This window comes from Protopterus annectens, chromosome 3.part1 (assembly GCF_019279795.1).
Source record: "Protopterus annectens isolate FY-2018-M chromosome 3.part1, PAN1.0, whole genome shotgun sequence".
Lineage (NCBI taxonomy): Eukaryota > Metazoa > Chordata > Ceratodontiformes > Protopteridae > Protopterus > Protopterus annectens.
The window spans coordinates 386730068-386750664 of record NC_056732.1 but is presented as its reverse complement, the minus strand read 5'-3'; the positions used below and the strand labels follow the sequence as shown (position 1 = coordinate 386750664).

The 20597-nt window shown below is 37.9% G+C and overlaps 1 protein-coding gene across 5 annotated transcripts in view; it reads right to left on the bottom strand.

Annotated features, from left to right (window-relative positions):
* The window catches only part of OSBPL3 (oxysterol binding protein like 3), a 2414360-nt gene that overhangs the window by 1331670 nt on the left and 1062093 nt on the right, over window positions 1–20597 (bottom strand). The window contains exon 5 of one of the 5 annotated variants that reach the window (XM_044066857.1): window positions 9850–9887. The exons of the other annotated variants lie outside the window; for them this stretch is intronic. The gene's annotated coding sequence lies outside the window, so the exon portion shown is untranslated. The remainder of the gene's footprint in view (window positions 1–9849; window positions 9888–20597) is intronic. 5 annotated transcript variants of the gene reach the window in all.

Below are 20597 nucleotides of genomic sequence, written 5' to 3'. Positions count from 1 at the left end.
CCAGCAAGGTTCTATGGCTTACGCCACCCAAGAAAGTTATTTTCCTGTGCCACTGTCGAGCAGAGACACAGAAGTGATCCCGGGGTGCATTTCCTATTTCTCATCCACTCATCAAGATTTTTCTTGAGTGCTAATGAAGAACTTTGCTTGACATAGATGGGTAGCTTGTTCCAGAGTATAGGAAGTCTCTGGGACAGGAATCTCTCCCTCCAGCGTGTCCTGTTTATTGTGGTGACATGGTTTAGGTCCCTACAGCGTGTAGCTCGGAGGGATTGGGATTTCTTTAAGTGTAGCATGTCCAACAGCTCTGGGTTTGACATAGCTTTATATGTTAGGCAGAGATCACCTCAGAGTAGGCAATATGCTACGGAGTAAAGCTGGAGTTTTTTGAGGCGGTCACCGTAGGGCATTTGTTTGAGGCCAGTAATCCTCTTTGTGAGGTACTTCTGTGGCCTTTCCAGCTGCTGCAGATGAAAGATTTTATTATGTCCCAATTTAGGTCTAGAGGTTATCCCATGAACATGTTGAGAGAAGTTAGTAGTTATGTTATAGGTGAATGGGGTAAAAAATACCTGCCTATTTTAGGGACTGAATTTAAGAGTAATAGGGAGATTCATGCTAATGAAACTCAATTCAAAAGAGCTTGTGTCTTGGAATATAACACTCAAGCCTGTGACATCAAACAGATTTTCATCAAGAACTGGAATGTCTTTAAGACTGATAAGGAATCAGTGACATAGGTGACCATCCGGTTTTTGTGTATAAGATGGGCAGTAATCTTAAATCCCTGTTTGAAAGAAGTAGCATCAGTAGGAATTTGACGAAGCAGAAAAAATGCACGAGACGATGTGGGAATTGCAGTCAGTGTGGGTCAATTTGGGAGGTCGAGGGTGTCACCTTAGATAATGTCACAAACACAAATTATTTTTCAACATTGTAACTGCAACTCTAAGAACATTATATATTTGGCTAAGTGCATGTTATGTTCTAGCTTTACATAGGGAAAACAGAAAGATGTTTGAAAAAAAGAATTTGCGACCGTCTTTACTGTATTAGGAGGAAAGACTAGAGTAATGCCTTATACAGGCATATAGATATGTACGGAGGATTTACACACATTTAAATTTGCCATAGTGGAACAACTTACATTGGGGGTACGTGGAGGCAATTACAAAGCACTATTAGGGCACAAAGAGATAAAATGGCAGTTATTAACTGATGCATCCAACGAGCCGGGCTTAAATGATTATATAAACATTAAGCCCATATTACAATTGAAGGTTTAGGAAATAGACTTTTTATAAATGGCTTTGCACAATTAACTTATTGTTAAAAGTTTTTAATGAATTTTGAAGGATTATGAATTATTTAATGAGATAATTAGTTTTGTTATAGGTATTGTAAGTATCATTTTTAAACTAAAGTTATTATATTTAATGAGGTTTTAGATTTTAAAGTAATACTAAGATGTTTGGTAATGATACTTAGCATTTATACATGAGGGAATATGGTTTATGTATTGTATTATTTTACCTTTAATTACTGAGTATGGGTACCTTTAAATGAAATTGTTGACGCCAAAATGTTACTATATAAGGATCCAAATATATTACGCATTTATGTTCTGATGAAGTCCATTGTTTTATGGATGAAAGCGCTTAACCAGTTTTATGCTATGTTGGAATAAAGTGTGTTTTCAGAAAAGCAGCTCCTGAGGAATTTGCACATACAGCGTACTTGATTTCCTTATTGGTTTTCTTGGTTGATGGAGTACACTACTTTTTGTTCATTTAATATAGCTGATACGAAATTGTTGTTTCTAAGTTGGTTAACCTGATTAGTAAAAGAGAGAAGTGAAGTAGTTGTGCTATGGTTTGGGGGGAAGCCATGCTGTGTGTAGCACCGGAGATTATGTGAATTTAAGAAGTGCATCACTTGCATGTGAAAGCATTTCTCAAGGAAATCAGACAGGGGGGATAGGACAGCAATGGGGGGGGGGGTAGTTTGATAGCTCATAGGAGTTGCCACCTTTGTGTAGAGGGATAATATATGACACTTTCCATAGTTGAGGGATGTATGGTTCCTGTATGGAGTGGGTGATAAGAATTGAGACAGGGTAACCTAAGGATTCTGCTGCTGTTTTTAGGAAATTAGTGGGTAAACCATCGGCTGCAGAGTGGTAGGTTTCAGTTTTAAGAGTAGTTTTTTTTAAATTCTGGGGGTTGGTACAGGTGAGGGTGTAAAGGAAGGTATATTACTGTGACTTGTAGTAGTGGTGGATATAGAGTTATTCATGGATAGTTGGGTAGATAATGACAGAATAGATTCTATGAAGTGATGATTAAATTGAGAAGCTATGCTGTCATTATTAGTGTTGGTGTTTGGACCTGGGGTGGTAGTTTTGGCAGGTTTTAAAAGAGAATTGACAGCTTACTAGAACTTTTGGGGGTTTCTGGAGTGTTTGTTTTGGATACCTAGGAAGTAGAGTTTAAAAATAGGGTGAAATAAAAGAGAGAGAACTGGTTAAGAAATAACTAGAATTATTTAGAAGGACTGAAAAATGTTAAAGTATTGCAGATTAGGGGAAATATCACAGAATAAGAAGAGGAGCAATTGCAGAATGCTAAACAGAATATAAGGGATTACCTTGATAATATGACTGAGTTTAGAAAGATTGCTGTTAAGCAACTGTTTTTTTTTTTTTTTTTATAATAACTCCACAGCACAGAAACTTTTAGGACAATGTCTGAGGCAAGAGAAAGTAGAAAGGGTTGTTCCCAAGTTTTATAGCAAATAAGATATCAAGAGATCCTGTAGAGGTACTACCAATGAAAGTCTGTATAAAGCAGGGAATTATGGAAATCAAGAAATTTGCAAATGTAAATGTTTATGGAAGAAGGAAATATGTGTTCCGGGTAGATAAGGCTCAATCACTAACAGGATAGGAAGAGAAGAGATAAAAACTGGTGATATACAACCAATCCACAGGAAACTCCCTAGGTATAGATGGTATTCCTGTGGAACATTGGAAGCTAGGAGGGAAAAATAAGGTTTTGTTTAACAGTATCTTAAGAGGATTATGAGGAGGAGAAGCACTAACATCCTGGAAGAAATCAGTGGTGGCTGTAATACCTAAAGAGTGTAAAGAACTATCAGATTCAGCTTCATACAGGCCCATTTCAATCCTAAACCATGATTATTAAGTGTTCATGTCTATAATGGCCAAAGAACGGCAATGATGGTGCCAAAATTGATAGATGTGGATCAATGCAGTTTTGTGGAAGGGAGGCAAACATTTGACAACATTAACAGAACACAGATGATTCAGAGGGAAGAAGAATATAAGAAAATACCACTGTTGTTGGTGGATCTCGATGCAGACAAAACATTTGACAGAGTAAGCTGGGAGTTTATGAGCAGGGCAATGCAAGCATTTGCATTCCCTGATAAATTTCTAAGCTTGATTAGGAGGCTATATGAGGATAAGAGGCAAAAATAAAAGTGGGTGGGGTCCTAAATGATAATTTCTGTTTGAGCAGAGGAACCAGGCAGGGATGTTCTCTTTACCCTTTGTTATTTGCATTACATTTAGAACCAGTGTCAATGAAACTAAATGACTCAGAAATTCAAGAATATAATTGGTATGGCAGTCAAGAAAAGCTGGCTCTATTTTCAGATATTATTTTATACCTGATAAATCCAGAAAATGACATTTCAGTGTTATGGAACATTTTGAGGTAGGTTCAAATCTTTTTGGGATTCAAAATTAATGAAGCTTAAACAAAGACAATTAGCTGTAAATGATACACACATACACAAATTGGTTCAGCAATATGCACATTTATGGGGACATGATAAAATGAAGTACTTAGGGGTATAGATTAAAAAGAATTCTGGTATGGCACCTAAAGATATGTGCGGAGAGACTAAACAAAATATACTACAAAAATTGAGAAATTGGATTTTCTGTTATATGAATATGGATAGCAAGATACAAGCCGTTAAAATGTTTTTAGTCCCTTTCGTTTTATACACTGGTCTGGCATATTTTTTTACCAAATGAGAAGTTGTAGATAGCAATTAATAAAGAGCTGAAGGATTTTATCTGGGATGGGAAGATGGCAAGTGTCAAGTGTGATAAACTGATTCTTCCAAGAGAACAAGGCAGACTGGGATTACCCAATTTGAAGGGGTATTTCAGATCTACACAGTTAAGGCTCCTATACATTGCACAAACAGAAACCTATAATTCTAAGTGGAAAGAGATTATGGTAAAATGGGGGCAAGCTCAGAAAACAAGGAGAGACTGGGATTTTGGATACAGATTTTTAAGGAGAAGAACAATAACCATATGGAATATTATATTCATAAAGAAGCAGGAAGTGTTCTAAGAACTAAGCCAATGAGGGAATGGAGAAAGGAGATTCAGCCAATAGGAATGACTACAATTAGGAATACAGACAGTAGGCAAGTGGGGCTGAAATTTATAGGAGAAAACAAAAAAAAAAAAAAACCAAGGTATTAGAAGGAAATAATTGGAGAAGGAAAGGTAATAGGGAGGCCAAGAATGTATTTGGACTACAGGCTAAATATTGTCTTCTTTATCAAGGATTGATATCAGAGAGTACAGACAAAGAGAAAGAAATAGGGGGATCCTAAGCAAAAGACCAGCACTGGTAGAGTTTTTAGTAGAATCTAGAACAGAAGCTGCTGTTTTAAAAGAATTATTACTAGAGCATACAAATATTCTATGATAACTATAAGACTCAATCAGAAGAAGTGAGAAAGGATTGTGAAGAGAGATTGGATAAGCAATTCAGAAAGAAACAATGGGTGATGTATGTATGTCTCCCAAATTTGCAACAAGGTCTAGAAGATTTAGTATCCTTGCTTGGAAGTGTTTACATAGGTATTAAGTAGACTCCAAAGAATTTTTCCTCAGGCAGACAATAAATGTTGGAGGTGTGATGGTGAAGGAAGAAAGAGGTAATTGGGGACATATTTTCTGGGAATGTAAAGAGTTAGCAGACTTTAAAGATTTCCTGCAGACTACTCTGTCAGAGATACTGGGTGAGCAATTGGTGTAACTAATGAACATTTTTTTTGAGCTATGATACATAATCAGAATTGCCTAGACATAGTAAGGCCTTGCTGAGTTTAATTATGGTGGCTGCCAAAAAAGCAATTACTAGAAAATGGAAATCGAAGTCTAAACTAACTGTACCAAAAGTAGTGAATAAAGTAACAGAGATAAAACAACTGGAAGTGGGATCTTTAGAAAAGGGTAGGAGCAAATTACATAGGAAAAAAATGGGAATTGTGGGAACAATATATGCAGAGGAGAAAAGAGGTTTAAAAGAAGGCAGGATTTGAACGAGCTATGTAATGTTTGATGACAATGACTGGATAGATTATAAGTGATGTACATTTGCAACCAAAATTATGTCAATATGGTTTTTGATTTATAATGTTTGCAACTAAAACTGTCAATATGGTTTGTTTTCATTTATATAAATGTACAATTGCCTATGTAATACATGATAATTTAATAAAGAAGTCTGTTGTAAAAAAAAATCAAATCTCTGTTTCACTGAAGTCTTTGCAGTGTAATCAGTGAACTTGCAGAGTGGTAAAGAGGGAATGCAGGTGGGCCCATCCCTCTCTTCCCATAAAATTGCCGCACATTTATTTACTGTTGAATTAGATGGTATGGCTCATTAAGCTGTGTTTTTATTGGAATGTGTGTCAACCATACATCCATCAGTGATTAGACATATACCTGCAAAATATGCCTGGCAAATTTTAGAGTAATTCATGTGTACTATACAAGTAATACTGGATATGGTGGGTGCTGAATTCAATCACTAAAGGCACTAACAATGGGCATGCAGGATATCAGATGTCTTCTCTGTCCATGTGATGGAGCAAGCCCCTATCTTATCAATGCTTGGTCCCCAGACACCCCACACTTACAATCAGGAAATAACCCTGCGAGAAAGTGAGAGAAATATGATGAATATTTACAGCCAAAGACGGGACAAAATCAACCAGACCAATGGCGGTCTGAGAACCAATATCTGTGGTGAGAAGTGTCTTCCTTAAAGACTGGAAATGTACAGCATCAGGCACCACTGCAACCACTATTAGTGAAAGTACGATGGCATGCCTTTCTGAACCAATGAACTGCCACTGGGGCGAAGAGGGGGACTAGTCAGAATGCAGCCTATGCCCTGCAGACAGGGGATCTGAATTGGGATGTCAGCAATCAAAGGAAACATGGTGTCACTGTAAATAATAGTCCTGGGCCCCTCAATCACTTGTGCCTGTCCACATAAAGTACTCACTGTCTGCTCCATATTTTTTAGCTTCATAATATTGTGAATGTTGTACTCCTTAATGTCACTCCTTTTCCTTTAAACCTTTTTATTTAACTAACTCTTCTGTGTCTGAAGTAGATTTTTAAATAACAGAATTAAATTGACTATTGACTGCATGCCGAAAATTCCTTTCATCTGCATCTTGTTGAAGCTTTTCATGTCATGTCACCAGAATGAACATATTCTATTAAAGAAAAGTGACACTTTCAATAATGAGCTTTTGGAGGAATCTTACAATGGCACTTGTGAGTAATTTTGTCTTGAGACATTATTAACAAAAAATGGAGCCATAAGCAAATCTTGTAAAATGAATGATTTAGCACCTGGTTCCCCATGAACATGAGGTGCACTGCTGGAGAGAGGCTGTCCCCTTCCATCTGCGTTCCAACCCAATGATGAGTGGCACTCCTCAACGCCCTTGCAGCCAGCTACACCTGGCCATCCGGAGATCTGCGACACTGCAGTATCACTACGTTTAGGTGGGATTCTAACTTAGAGGTGTTCAGTCATAATCCCATAGATGGTAGCTTCACACCATTGGCTCCTCAGTGAAGCACATACACCAAATGTCTGAACCTGCAGTTCCTCTCATACCGAGCAAGGTTACTATTGCAACAACACTTCATCAGTAAGGTAAAATTAACCTGTCTCACTATGGTCTAATCCCAGCTCACACTCCCTATTAGTGGGTGACCAATTCCCTGTTAACAATGGCACTTGTGACTAATTTTGTCTTGAGACATTATTAACAAAAACAGGAGCCATAATACACTCAGGACTGCCAAAGACTGAAGCATAGGAAAGACCGGCAAACCAGGAAGCACAGTGGATAGGTCATCCATTTTAGGATGAACAAACTAGGCTGCATGCTACACTCATTTATAGCTGTGAACCCTCAAACTGCTGCAGATAAAGATTCTAACTATGCACCCCTAAGGACACTAGACTGCTGAGAAATATTAGGTCAGAGTACTGACAGACACCTTGGGCTAATACCCAATTGTTTTATGAATTTCTGCAGCAATCACATTTATGATGAGCACTGGTTCTTAAATGCAGCAGAAAAAACACCTGGCTATCTTGTTGGTGAACACTTCAAACACATTTCACAGTGAAAATCGAGTAGTTTAGTGTCAGCAGAGAAAGCACTCAGCTCAGACTTGGTCACAAAACAGCAGTACTGAGTTTCAGACCTGAGGGAATAACAGCGTAGAGCAATATTAAATCATTAAAACATCACAGTCTGAATCAGCATTTCCACATAACAATTGCTGTTCCTTCAGACATTCAGACACATTCATAGAAGCAACTGATAACCTCAGTAGTTTCTTTTGCTTGTAGAGTTTTCTCTTTTCCTAGAAATACCACCAGTATCTACTGCTTTAACTTACCACTTTCAATACATAGGGAATACAAATAACTGTTGCAAATACTGCAGTGTCAGACAGCAAGGCAAACAGGTTGCACTAACTAAGGACGAAATTAGTCAGGGCAAGTGTTATTTTTGTGAGCACAGAATCTGAGCCTGATGATTATGACTGTAGCAGTACTGTTTGTGGAGCAAATCAATTAAGCAGGCTAAACTCAATTGACTGAAGTTAACCTCAGACATTTTATATGGGCTAGGTACAGGATAAAATTGTTTTTAAACAAGACATATAATCACAGATGCTTAAACAAAATATGGCTACGAGCAGTGCATTCCTCTCAGAGGAAGCTAGTGTGTAGGCCTCAATTTAACGCTGGAATACCCACAATCTAGAATGTATTGCTACTGAGCTGTCTGTCCTAACTCTAATAAAATCTTGCTCACTCTGCAGTGTTATTACTTAATGATGTCTTTACTGTCCCTTTTAGTTTTGTCTGGTCAAAAGACCTAGAAAAAAGTAAGAACATTTGCATCAAAGGTTAGGGAGGGCAGGATTTTGGAACAATAATGTGCTCTGATTAGTCCCAGGATTCCATTCCCAAGGTCTCATGGATATCCTAATGTCCCACACTAGAGGGGGGCACTGAAGAGCAGAACTGCTGTACAGCTGTTCCTAAGGGAGGTTTCTAGAAGTGGACAAATGACAGAATGACCTAACCAGCTAGAATACAGTTCAGAGATGCAACTGGTGCCAAGTATGTGAATGTTAGTTCTTTGTTTTCAGTGATCACTACCTTTTCTTCAGCAGATGCACACTGAAAACAAGTATTGATAGTACCCCAGCTGGGTAATTCTTGTTGTGTTAATAAAGCTAGTCCTACAGAGATACTACAGCATTTTCTACAAACACACTAGTGGCCTCTATCATGAGCTAAAGCATAAAAAATCTTATAATACCATTCACATCTTTACCTGACATATTACAAGAAAGGACCAAACAAAAGGATGACTGAAGAAATTCTGGGGGAAGGGAATAAAAAAAGAAATTTGGAAGTAATTAAATAGTTCTGTCATTAAAATTATTAGCTTCAAACAGAAGACAGCAATCCAAAAAAGTTATTACCCACATGAAAACTTGTTACTGATACTTAAAAAGTGGCAAACTATATCTGAAAGCAAATAATAGGCACTGGGATCATAAGTGTGCATCTGGCCCAAAGCTTGATTAGCTAGTTAGGACACAGTGTGGTAACACTTTGCAGGCCATAGTGGTACCATCTATTTACCGATGTTTAGTGACTTTTTTTTTTTTAACTTTAACATTTATGCTATCATTATGCCCTGTACATATGTCCTTCAACATAAATGCATTACCTTCATTTCATCACTTTACTTAAACCTGATCACTCAGTATGGCACTCTCTATCTGCATAACTGAAGTAAAAACAACCAATACACCTTTAGCACAGCAACATTTAATGCAAATTAGTTCATCTTTTAAAAGGGCGACCATGGTGGTGCAGTGGTTAGCATTGCCGCCTCACAGCAAGAGGTTCTCCGGTTCGATCCTTGGCTGGGGTGCCTTATGTGCGGAGTCTGCATGTCCTCCCTGTGGTCGCGTGGGCTTCCTCCGGGTGCTGCTGTTTCCTCCCACATCCCAAAGACATGCTGCAGGTGGACTGAACACTCTAAATTGGCCCTAGGTGTGAGTGTGTGGATGTGTATGCCTTCTGTGGAAGGTTGGGCACTGGGCTGGCAACTCGACACCGTAAAACTCCACTGCCAATCATGAGCGGACAAGGTGATCCGCTGTGACAACCCCCAACCGGGAAAAGCCGAAATAAGTTGTTCATCTTTTAAAAGCAGGAGTACAATCATTTTTGTGACAATACTCTATTTGAATTGGACTTATAAACATGATTTATATTATGTTACTGCCTCACACATGAAATAATAAATGCATTTCGTAAAACATGTCTGAAAGTGTTAAATGCTCTTGCATTTTGTAAACTAAGAGGTATAAATGTGCTCATTACTGAATTCACAAGTAATATTGCAACTCAGATGAGACTTTCATTAGTATTCTGTTCAGAAACACGATACCTCTGAAGTTGAATGATGCATTATGTCTGCAGGTCCACCTAAGAATCATAAAACAGAATACATTACAGTAAGCATTTGCATAATTAATAAATGGCATGCTAAATAAATAGCTATGTTAGCATCTAAATGGTCACAGAAGAACAAGTAGTCTCAGGGATAAAGTCAGCAAATTATAAAACAACTCCCCCAAGAAAAAATAACAAATATGCTGACACCATCAGATAAATGACTCTTTGTTATTGAAACACACACACAAAAAATGAACAAGCACATTTTAATTTTTGTGTGTTTCAGTAGAAGTAGCCATTTGTCTGATGGCTTCAGCATACTTTTTATGTTTTTTTTTGATAATCTAAATAGTGAACCAAATTAACATTTTGCTGCAAACTGGTGCAGAGATGATAAAGCACTATTTCACAGTACTTGTATAAACCACAACACTTTTATAAAAGAGTACCAACTCACCATTCCATCAATCTTGTTCTGAAGTCACTGATAAATTCAATTTCAATAGAAGGAGACAAGTACAATAAAAATAACTGAGAACTGCATATGGCCATATACATTACATATTTTCCATGGCAACCACATCCACAGTCTCTGACAAAGTTATCTCAGGTCCTTTCACTGATGTCAGGAAATTAAGAAAAACAATTACTGTAATATAGCATGAAACTGCTGTAAATAAGGTACAACTGCATGGATAGAAAAGGGATTCCTGATAATCCAGAGATATTTGCACTCAGGACCACAGGAAATGTGAAGCCATTGATGAGGACGAACACTAGGAAGGCAGACTGCCTAGAATCTATGTATAATTACATCACACATATTAAGGAAATGAAGAAACTATATAAATTATATCTAGGACTGTTACAGTCATTACAGGAATACACCAACTAATCAAAGGCATTACAGTAGGGATACGTTTATATCTCAACCATGTCACAAGCCCCTGTCATGGAAAATGGATTGCTTGGATCATTTTAAGATCAAGAGTATTTAGACTGCCAACTAAAGTGTGGTAATATTAGAAACAAACAAAAATCTGGTTGACTCAAAAAGAACTTGGGCGCCCAGGTTGATAGCAGCCTGACTTTTGACCACCACATTGCTTCCATTGTAGGGAAAGCTTTCTACATGGCCCACCTCATTAGTAAGGGTATCTCATCCAGGGACAAGGTGGTCATAACATCCCTGTATTCTTCCCTTATAGGACACATCAATGAGTACAATCTCCCTTTCACCATGTACCTCACAACGCACATGAAGCAACTGGAGAGACCAAAGAGGTTCCTCACCTCATTAACGCTTTTCAGTGCAACCTGGATAACTAGATGGGGAATTGAAAATACACCCCTGGGATTCCACCTGTGTCCCTGCTAGACAGGGGCACTGGGTGCTGACTTGTCAGAACATGGCCAAAATTCTTGGCTAGGCTTGTAAGGGCCTCAAGGCCAATAGCCTAATAACTCCCTATGATCATATGATCCATTGCTTACACTAAAATACTTAGGTGTGAGTACTTGTGTTGCTAAATGACTAACTCAGGAAACTTTTCGTTCCTCTCTTTCTAATACTGAGTCATATCTCGTTCCAAAAAGTTTTCTAAATGGCATATTTCTGACATATTTGGAATACATTGTGAAGAACACTGTATCACGCCAAGAACTCTCATGAGTGGTCGTTTATTCTCTGGTGTGGCAACTGTACATTTCTGCATTCTCATTATTTGCTGTCAAGCCTTCGGAACTTAAAACAAGACTCACTGCATCTCAGTTCTGTAAGTGTGACAACACAAGTTCCGTTATTCAGCTTGAGGTTGTACATATACATGTACATACAAGCAAATGCATGTATTTACTTGTGTTTTGTTAAGCAGGTTAGCTCCAATATGCATAGCCTATGTCTCATGGAGCAAGGGTTTAGCCAGGCATACTCTGCACTCCTTCCAAGTACATTTTTCTGAGCATCACTTAGAAACATTGTGACTTTTTCGGGGTGTATTTCTTCTGCAGAAGTCTAAATTAATGCCTCCAGCAACAGGTACATGGTTTGCTTATGGACAAGATTGCTAATCTAAAAACAATATCATTATTAGTTTTACAGTGAACAGATGAAAATGATGCATATATTTATTAAGTGCTTCTGGGGGGCACATTTTCAGAAATATGTCCGTTCTTTAAAAGGCCAGGTGGGATCGGGACATCAAAGAAAGATTGTGAGTACTAAATGGGACACTTTGGCTACACTCCTGCCGTGGAGTCCTGTTTTGCAGACTGAAGTTTAAACAGTAACAGAAACACTAAGGAGGTTCGCTGTGGAATACAGGGATTTTCCAAAGATGATGCAAGTAATTTTGCACCATGAGAACAGAATATTTGCAAGTGCTTCCCAGAGAACTGGGCAAATCTCTTGAAAAAACAGTACTGGTTACGAAATTGTATCATTTTGCTTCAAGAGATCTGTACTCATTTCAACAGTCAGAGGTGAAAATATCAGTCCATAAGCTTCAAGATGCAGTTTTGTGAAAAGTGGTACCAGTTAAAAGACAAAAGACAAAGTTGTGCCTCTTTTCTAAGCTTCACCCATTTCTCAGCTATTAGCCCAAAAGTAACTGTGACTTAAAACCTAAATGTGTTGCTGTGAATAACCTGATGATATGGCTGCATAGATACCAGAATGTTCTACTGGATCCTTGATGAATGTATTTGGAATTCCCTAGTGCAGCTAGTGAGTAACTGTTAAGTTCTGGACAAAGCACCAACAAGTGCAACCTTTACATGGTCTGTTTTACTTATGAGACAGCAAAGAACAAATATTTTGTGATGGGCATGCTACATAACATGGACTACAAAATCACTACTTATAATGTAACAAAGGTAAATGTTTGTTTTGTTGAGGGAACTATGAACATTAGTAGGAAATGTTCTTAGGAACTACAGTGCAATTCTGTCATCGGAAGGGACACAATTTTAAGAATTGTGATAAAACTACATGTAATACATTAAAATAAAACACATAAAAGAAAGAAGACAAAGCTACTTCTATGTGCCCCATGACAAAGTAGTTTTTCAATGACATGCTGTTACAATTAATCACTCTGTTAAGGACAGTGAGGCATAAATGTTACAATACCTACACTTTGCCATAAACAGAATTTCTATAAATCTCTTACAGATGTTGATTTGATTACTCCTGCAGTAGCCTTCTGGGTTATATCCTCCTAAAGATAAACAAAAAGCAAGCTTCCAAAGCTTAAGGTCACCTTCCACATGCCCTAACCATTGACCAGTTTGAACAGAGCTGAAGAAAAGAGTGGTTTGAGTGCTAGCCCTTTAGAGCTTTCCTGCAACCAAACACTCCTCTTGTAGGCTTTCAAGGATCAGTGGTTGGCTAACATATTTCCTTTACTGAAAAAGACACTGTGGCAGGACCCAAGGAACCAGGCAAACTGCAAAATCCGAAATGTAATCCAAAAGAATCCAAAAGTGAAAAACAAAAAGGCTAGGTTAACATCCAAAACGTCCTTTATTAGCACTTTATTCAACAATATGAACTTCTTCAGATTCTGCAGTTTGCCTGGTTCCTTGGGTCCTGCCACCGTGTCTTTTTCATCAGTTTGTTGTTTGCTTGGTCTTAACAAGTTTTTTCTGTTTGTGACTATTTCCTTTGCTGGGCAGAGAAGTTCCCTTCAGGAAAAAAAAAAATCCACATTTTATTTTTATGACAGAAAATTAACTTTTTCACTGAAATTTTTAATTTAGTGCTAGGAAAAGGTGTTTTACTGACTATAATGTAACTTAACAGGAGTGTTTAGTTTTTTTCTTTTGAGGAAAAAAGTTGTTATAAATAAAGACTATTTTTCCTTAGGAAAAGTTGTGTTTTGTTACATATGGGGACTACGGTAAGTGTTTAAGATGCTTTTCAATGTGCTTTTGGCGGAAAAATTAACTTTTTTAGTACTTATCTGTTTCACCAGCTTCCCTGGGATTCAGGAGTCATATTTTTGCTTCAGCATGGAACAACCTACCAATTCCTCAGTTCTTTCTTTTTCAAGCCATAAAAAGAAAAAGATTTCTATGTAACCTTTGCCATTTCAGAAGGTTTCTTAATTGTCTCTGCTGCAGATGTTTAAAAAAACAGAAGTCTGTACGTCTCCCCTGAAAACATACTATACATTAAACATTAACTATACAAAAATTTACATGTGCATGCATTTAATTACATATAATAAAAATGTAAATGAATATAAGTAACAACCATTCTGTTTTTTTTTTAATGCATATACTCTTTGAATTGGATGTGTGACTTGCATTTCCTATATTAATAGTTCATTGAGTGGTTTATTTTATACATCTGAAGAAGCAGTTACTTTGACTGCGAAAGCGCTTATGTTTGGATATTACAATAAAAGCAGTTTATTTTTATGAAGATAGTCTGGTTTCACCTTCCCTTGCTGTTTTTGAGTGGATAATATCCGTTTGTTGAAATTGGCGGGATGTTTATTCAGCATATATAGGTCTTTTTATCCTCCTTTCAATCCTTTTGCATACATTTTATTTAATGACGTTTTTCACTGAATGTTACGTTATCATTTTCCAGCCTCATACTTGTGAGTGGAATACTACTGCTGTACTTGGGTGGAGTAGCTTGTGCTGCTACTTAGTGGGTGCCATGCTCTTCTCACCTGCCACCCCTATCGCCAGCGACCCTGACAAGGACCAGACTAACTCACATAGTCCATCTTCCCACTTTCATAAAACACTATTACACAGTAACACAGTGACACCTACTATTCTCTGCTTATTTCATATTACTACAAGATAAAGTACAACACACCAAATTATGGACCTACAATGGGTATACACTTTACTACTAAATTCTTGCAATGCTAATGAACATATTTCTCTTTACAGTTCTTCTCCCCTTTTACTATAACTGCAAATAGTGAATCTAAAATTTAATATAAAATTCTTCAACATAGTACAAACTGCATGTTGTTTGCACCTATTATACATTTCTCCTTACCTGAAGCACCACAAACAAAATAATAATCAAAAACAATAGCAAAAGTTATGATTACATTCATATCTGCTTTACGTTTTTTCAGTTGTTTCACAATTATACTGTATTGTAGCATCACAGACTTAACCTGTGAACATTGAATATTAATAGATACAACAGTGAAGCAGTTAATTTATATTCAAATAATACTAAGACAAACAAAAAGGTACCCCAAAAGTTAACCACATTTGTGTTACTGTTCATGATTATTTGAAACAAGATAAATACCTCATAGCCCTTCCTTTTAAAAACATTCATATCATATTGTATAAAATCATACCATATCACTCAACTTGTTAAAAGAAAAAGAAAATCCAGTTTCTAGAGCTGTAAAACAAATACAATACCATGTTTTTTATCACTTCATTTCGTCTATCAGGAGAAACTGAAATAAAGCGTACATCAAATCCAGCACTTACAGCTCCAATTAATGCCAAACAATTTTAATTCTAATACCAATATGTTCATTGCACATTTACATTCAATAACTAAAACAATGATTTTTATTTCCTTAAAAATACTGGTACCCTTAATAACTGATGGGTCTTAATGGAGTTTTGGTTGGATCAATGTAGGCCAAGCATTCCAGCCAATACAGAATCTTGGCTTAAAGATCATTACATGTCAATTATAAACAAAGACTATGAAACCTATTTTTGCAAGAGATCTGTGCAGACAAGGTAATAGAGATCTTAGTCTAGTATGAAAAACATGTAAACATATTCTGAACTGCAATTTCGTGCAGCAATCCAAAGAAATACAGACCCAAACTGACTTCTAAATTAGTCATGGTTAGGAGATCACATGGGTATTTGTGGCATCATTTTATAATCCACCTAACTCATCCATTAAAATCATAGAAAAGACATTGCAACGATTTTAAATTATAGTGGCAATAGCACCCTATTCAGAATAGGTGTTTTAAACAGGGACTGAAACTTTCATCGCAAAACTAAAACAAACTTCTGAGCCTGCATAATTTAATTCAAATGTGTTTGGGAACCAGCAAAACCTAACCAGATACTGGTAGTGGGTTCACTATTAGATGCAGTTGTTGACAATATTTCCAACAAACTTGAACTAAATAGTGTAAAAGTATAAGTGACCACTGTCCTTAGCAAGGTTGTTACTAAAAACCCCAAAATTCTACTGATTGTTTTCTGCTTCCTGACCTCCACTGTACTAACTGGTCTTCTCTATACAGTAAAACAGACTCAACATTTGATAATATGCTCTCTCTCTCTTAAAATTGATAGATTATGCCCTTTACAAAAAATAAATAAATAAAGGTTAAAGAAAACAAAGCCCTCTGGCTTAACAATGACTGAAGACATCATGGTTGGATTTGCAGACAGGATGGCTAGTATGCAAAGCTGCTCAAGACAGTTTTATCATAGATCATTGTAATTGTTTGTCTCTTAAAATGTATATAACCGAAAAGGAGATTGATGGGTCTCTCTCTGTTAAAATGTATACTAGTGCTCCATGTGAACCTAGGTCATGGCTGAAAAGGGCTATGTGACCAGTCCACCTACCTGGTTATCAAACTGCAGTCAAGCAACAAACAAACAAATAAATAAATACTCATTTATCATCTACTATTTTTCTGTATGGGTTACCTTAAATGCACTATACACTTAACATATACTTTGTCCTTGTTCATTCGATTCCGTAATGTCATATTGTGCTTATCTATGCCATGTGGCTCTGGTTGTGACTAAAAGGGCTGTTTGGACCAGTTTATATACCTAACAAACAAACAAATAAATTATGTTGACACTTTAATACAGATATAATGGAAAATAGGACAAAATTAAAGTAAGTGAATATAAGTAGGACTTTGGACTGAAAAATGTTACTAACAAGAGGAAAGTTATGTGTATTTATGTATGTGGCAGTAGTTCAATTTCGTGTGTGTGTGTGTATACATGTATGTGTTTCTATCTATATATGTATATATCTTATATAGCTATATATATATATATATATATATATATATATATATATATACACACACACACACACACACACACACACACACACACACACACTTACTTATATGGGCATGTGTTGACTGCTTCTTCAACAAAACATTGAACCACAAGTCATAGGATCATATGAAGTTACTAGGCTATTGGCCCTGAGGTCCTCATCAGCCTAGCCAAGAGTTTAGCCCATGTTTAGACAAGTCAGCTCCCAAAGTCCCTGTCCAGCAGGGACACAGGTGGAATCCCTGTCTGTTTCCCATCCAGTTATCCAGACTGCACTTAAAAGGGATGATGAGGTACTCTCCTTAATGTGGAGAAGGAGTCTATCCCGGGAGTCTCTGGAATCTGTCCTGCCAGTAAGTCCTACTGATGTCACAGACCAGGTTAAGGTCGCGCATGCGGGTTACTCAAGTGGAGCTTGACTTGTAGATAAGCAGTCCTATCAAGGTGGGGTCTGAGATTGCTTTGTATGCCAGAAAGAGGTCACTCCGGAGGAGTCTGTATGAAACTGAGTAGAAGAACAGGGCTTTTAGCCTGTCTGTATAGGGTAGCTGTTTGAAGCCCTCAATTCTCCTGGTGAGGAACCTCTGTGGTTTTTCCAGCTGCTGCAAGTGCTTTGCGAGATACATGCTGATGGGAGCGGTGTACTCAATAACTGGCTTTATAAGAGAAGAATACAGGGATGTTATGACCTCCTTGTCCCCGGATGAGATACCCTTACTTATGAGGTGAGCCATGTAGAAAGCTTTCTGTACAATGGAAACAACATGGTGGTCAAAAGTCAGGTTGCTATTAACCTGGGTGCCCAAATCCCCTCACTCCTGATTGCATGCTTAGGACGTTGTTATTAATGTGATATTATGTGGGGATGTCACTCTCCCTAAAGGGGATGAGGATGCATTTTTTAGAATTCCGCTTGAAGCCATGCTTCTGGCACCAGTCACTTGCTCGGGTGAGACCCTCTTGGAGGAGGTTCACATCACTTGAAGAATTAATGACTGCATCCAGCTTGCAGTCATCTGCAAACTTAGTCAGCCATAGCCCACTGGTTTTGGCCTACACCTCAGAGAAGTATATCCTGAATAACAGAGGCCAACAGAAATGCTCAAAACTTAACCTATAAAGAAAAACAAAACTAACTTAAACTGTTATTTGCAAGTAGGCAAGCCTCCCAGCACCTCTACCCCCTGCTACTTATATATATCATCTCTGAGACTGCACTACAGTGGGGAAAGGGGCAATGCTCTTATTCCTGCTGTACTGAGATCTTACATAGAAATAAAAGCTGGTATGTGCAATCAACTGATTTTCAACCATACAAGCCAGCTTTTATTCTGTTAGACAAAAGCAATGTCAACTGTATCATGAGTGGTTGATATGTTGAATAATAAAACACAAAACCTTGACCAAAACATGTCTACCATTCACAGTACAGACAACACAAATAACCACCACCCAGTACATCAAAAAAGGAAACGTGTTTCTTTCTTTGATGTACTAACCATAACCCTACCAAAAAAATTCGGCTAAAAGTTGTTTGAATTGCAGTGGTCATTTAAAGTTTTTTTTTTTTTTTATAAGGTAAGGTGCACTGTTAAGGTTAGGAACAAAGGCAAGGTAAGGGTAAGGCTTTTAGAGGTTTCCCTTCCTACCACTCCACCTTAGTAATGCCTGCAATCTCTGACTCTGCCCTAACCCAAACCCTAGTCATGCATCTTACCTTAAAAAACCTTTATGGAGCCTAAAGAAACACATCTTACAAGCTCTCTTCAGTCTGGAGACTATAGATAGTTATTACTGAGACATGGGTTAAATTTGCAGAAAGTACTCTGGCAGTGCAAGGCTTCAGCACATTCCACACATTTAGTCCATCAGCTGCAAAGTTAGAGACCAAAGGTGGAACAATCTCAGTCTATATTATCAGCACGCATAACTCTAGGTTGGTTAAACTGGACGATGCCTCGGAATTTATCCACATGCAAATCACCACAGACAAAGTCCCATGCTATATCCTAGCAAGTTACAGGTCACCCTCTATGCTCCTTGAATCCCATAGCTTATACAGAGACCTACTGGAGACACTTGCCATTAAACCAAATATCCCTGTTCATGGGAAACTTTATCCCTGTATAGAATGAAAAACATAACACTGCCTCATACCTGCAGGCACAAAGATTCCTGGACTTTATTAACCAAATACCCTTGACCAGAGAGTGTGGACACCCACAAGAGGTTCAAAAATACTGGACCTGGTATTCACCAATATGGGAGAGACTATATCCTCACCAGTGAGGTTGGACTATAAAGATGTATCCATTGAAATAAAAATCAACTTGGTAACCCCAGCAAACCCTGTAACAGGTTATATTCCAAAGCAAACTACATCCTATTAAGCCATAGTTTGTCAAAATTCAATCCCCCTCCCAAGCCAGAGTTCACCGCAACCTATGCAGAATTTCTCGCACTGAGACCTTGTATAACCATATAAATGGCTGTATAGAGGCTGCTGTACCTACTAAACCCAAAATAAAACAAACAACACTGGTGGAATCTTAACCTTAGCAGGGCATATAACAAAAGGAAAAAAGTCAGGCTAAAATCAGGAAGAACAACTTCCATAACAATAGGAGGTCTCTAATTAAACTAAACAGGAAACTAAAAGGACTAATTAAGTCTAGCAAGCCCAATTACAAGGTCAAGAAGCCTCACAGGCTACAGGCAACCACAAGGCTTTCTATAGCTATGTCCAAAACCTCACAGGCAGTACACATCAGTGTGCTGAACTGGTAGTCAGTGGTGCCACCTGCAGTGAGCAGTGTGACGTAGCATATTCGTTGGCTCAGCTCAAGCCCCCCCACCTCCCCCATGAAATATTTATTAGCAACCACCCATATACTGACAGGGAGCAGGTCCTGGCAGCTCTCACTAAGGCCAAAAAGACAGCCTCAACAGTCCCTGACAACATCACAGGATGCCTCCTAAATAGCTTGAAACATGACCTACCAGGACCGCTTGAGTCACTTTTCATCTACAGCCTCAAAATAGGCTTTGTACCATGAGAATGGAGGACTGCAACAGTTATAAAAACTTCACAAGACTGGACCATAAACCAATCCAGAAAACTGCAAACCTATTATTCTGACTAATGTAATATGCAAAGCCAAGGAATAAATTATGGAAATGATCAACAAAGGCATAGGAAACTGTTCATGCCTACTAAACCTGGTGGACTTCTTTGAAAAGATCACCAAGGCAATAGATGTGGGGAAAACAGTGCATACTACCTACCTAGACCTGGATAAAATGTTCAATACCACACCCTAATCAAATATAGTTGACAAACTACCCAAACTGGGCATACACCCTTACATAACTCACTGGATTGCCAGCTGGCTCACAGACAAGACAAAGGAAGTCAGGATTGGTGAGACCCCTCCACTAACAGACTCGGCACCAGCGGGGTACATCAGGGCTCTGTGTTGGGATTGCTCCTATTTGGCATCTATTTCTTGGAGGTAAAGGATAGTGTCAAGGACCTTTGGCTGACCAACTTTACAGGTGACTGCAAGTTGGGAGCTATCATAGATTTCCCCATGACACAAAAATCTTACAAGAGGGTCTAACACAAACAAATGTCTGGTGCCAAAGTCACAGATTAAAACTCAATGGCAAGAAATACATTATAGTGCCTTT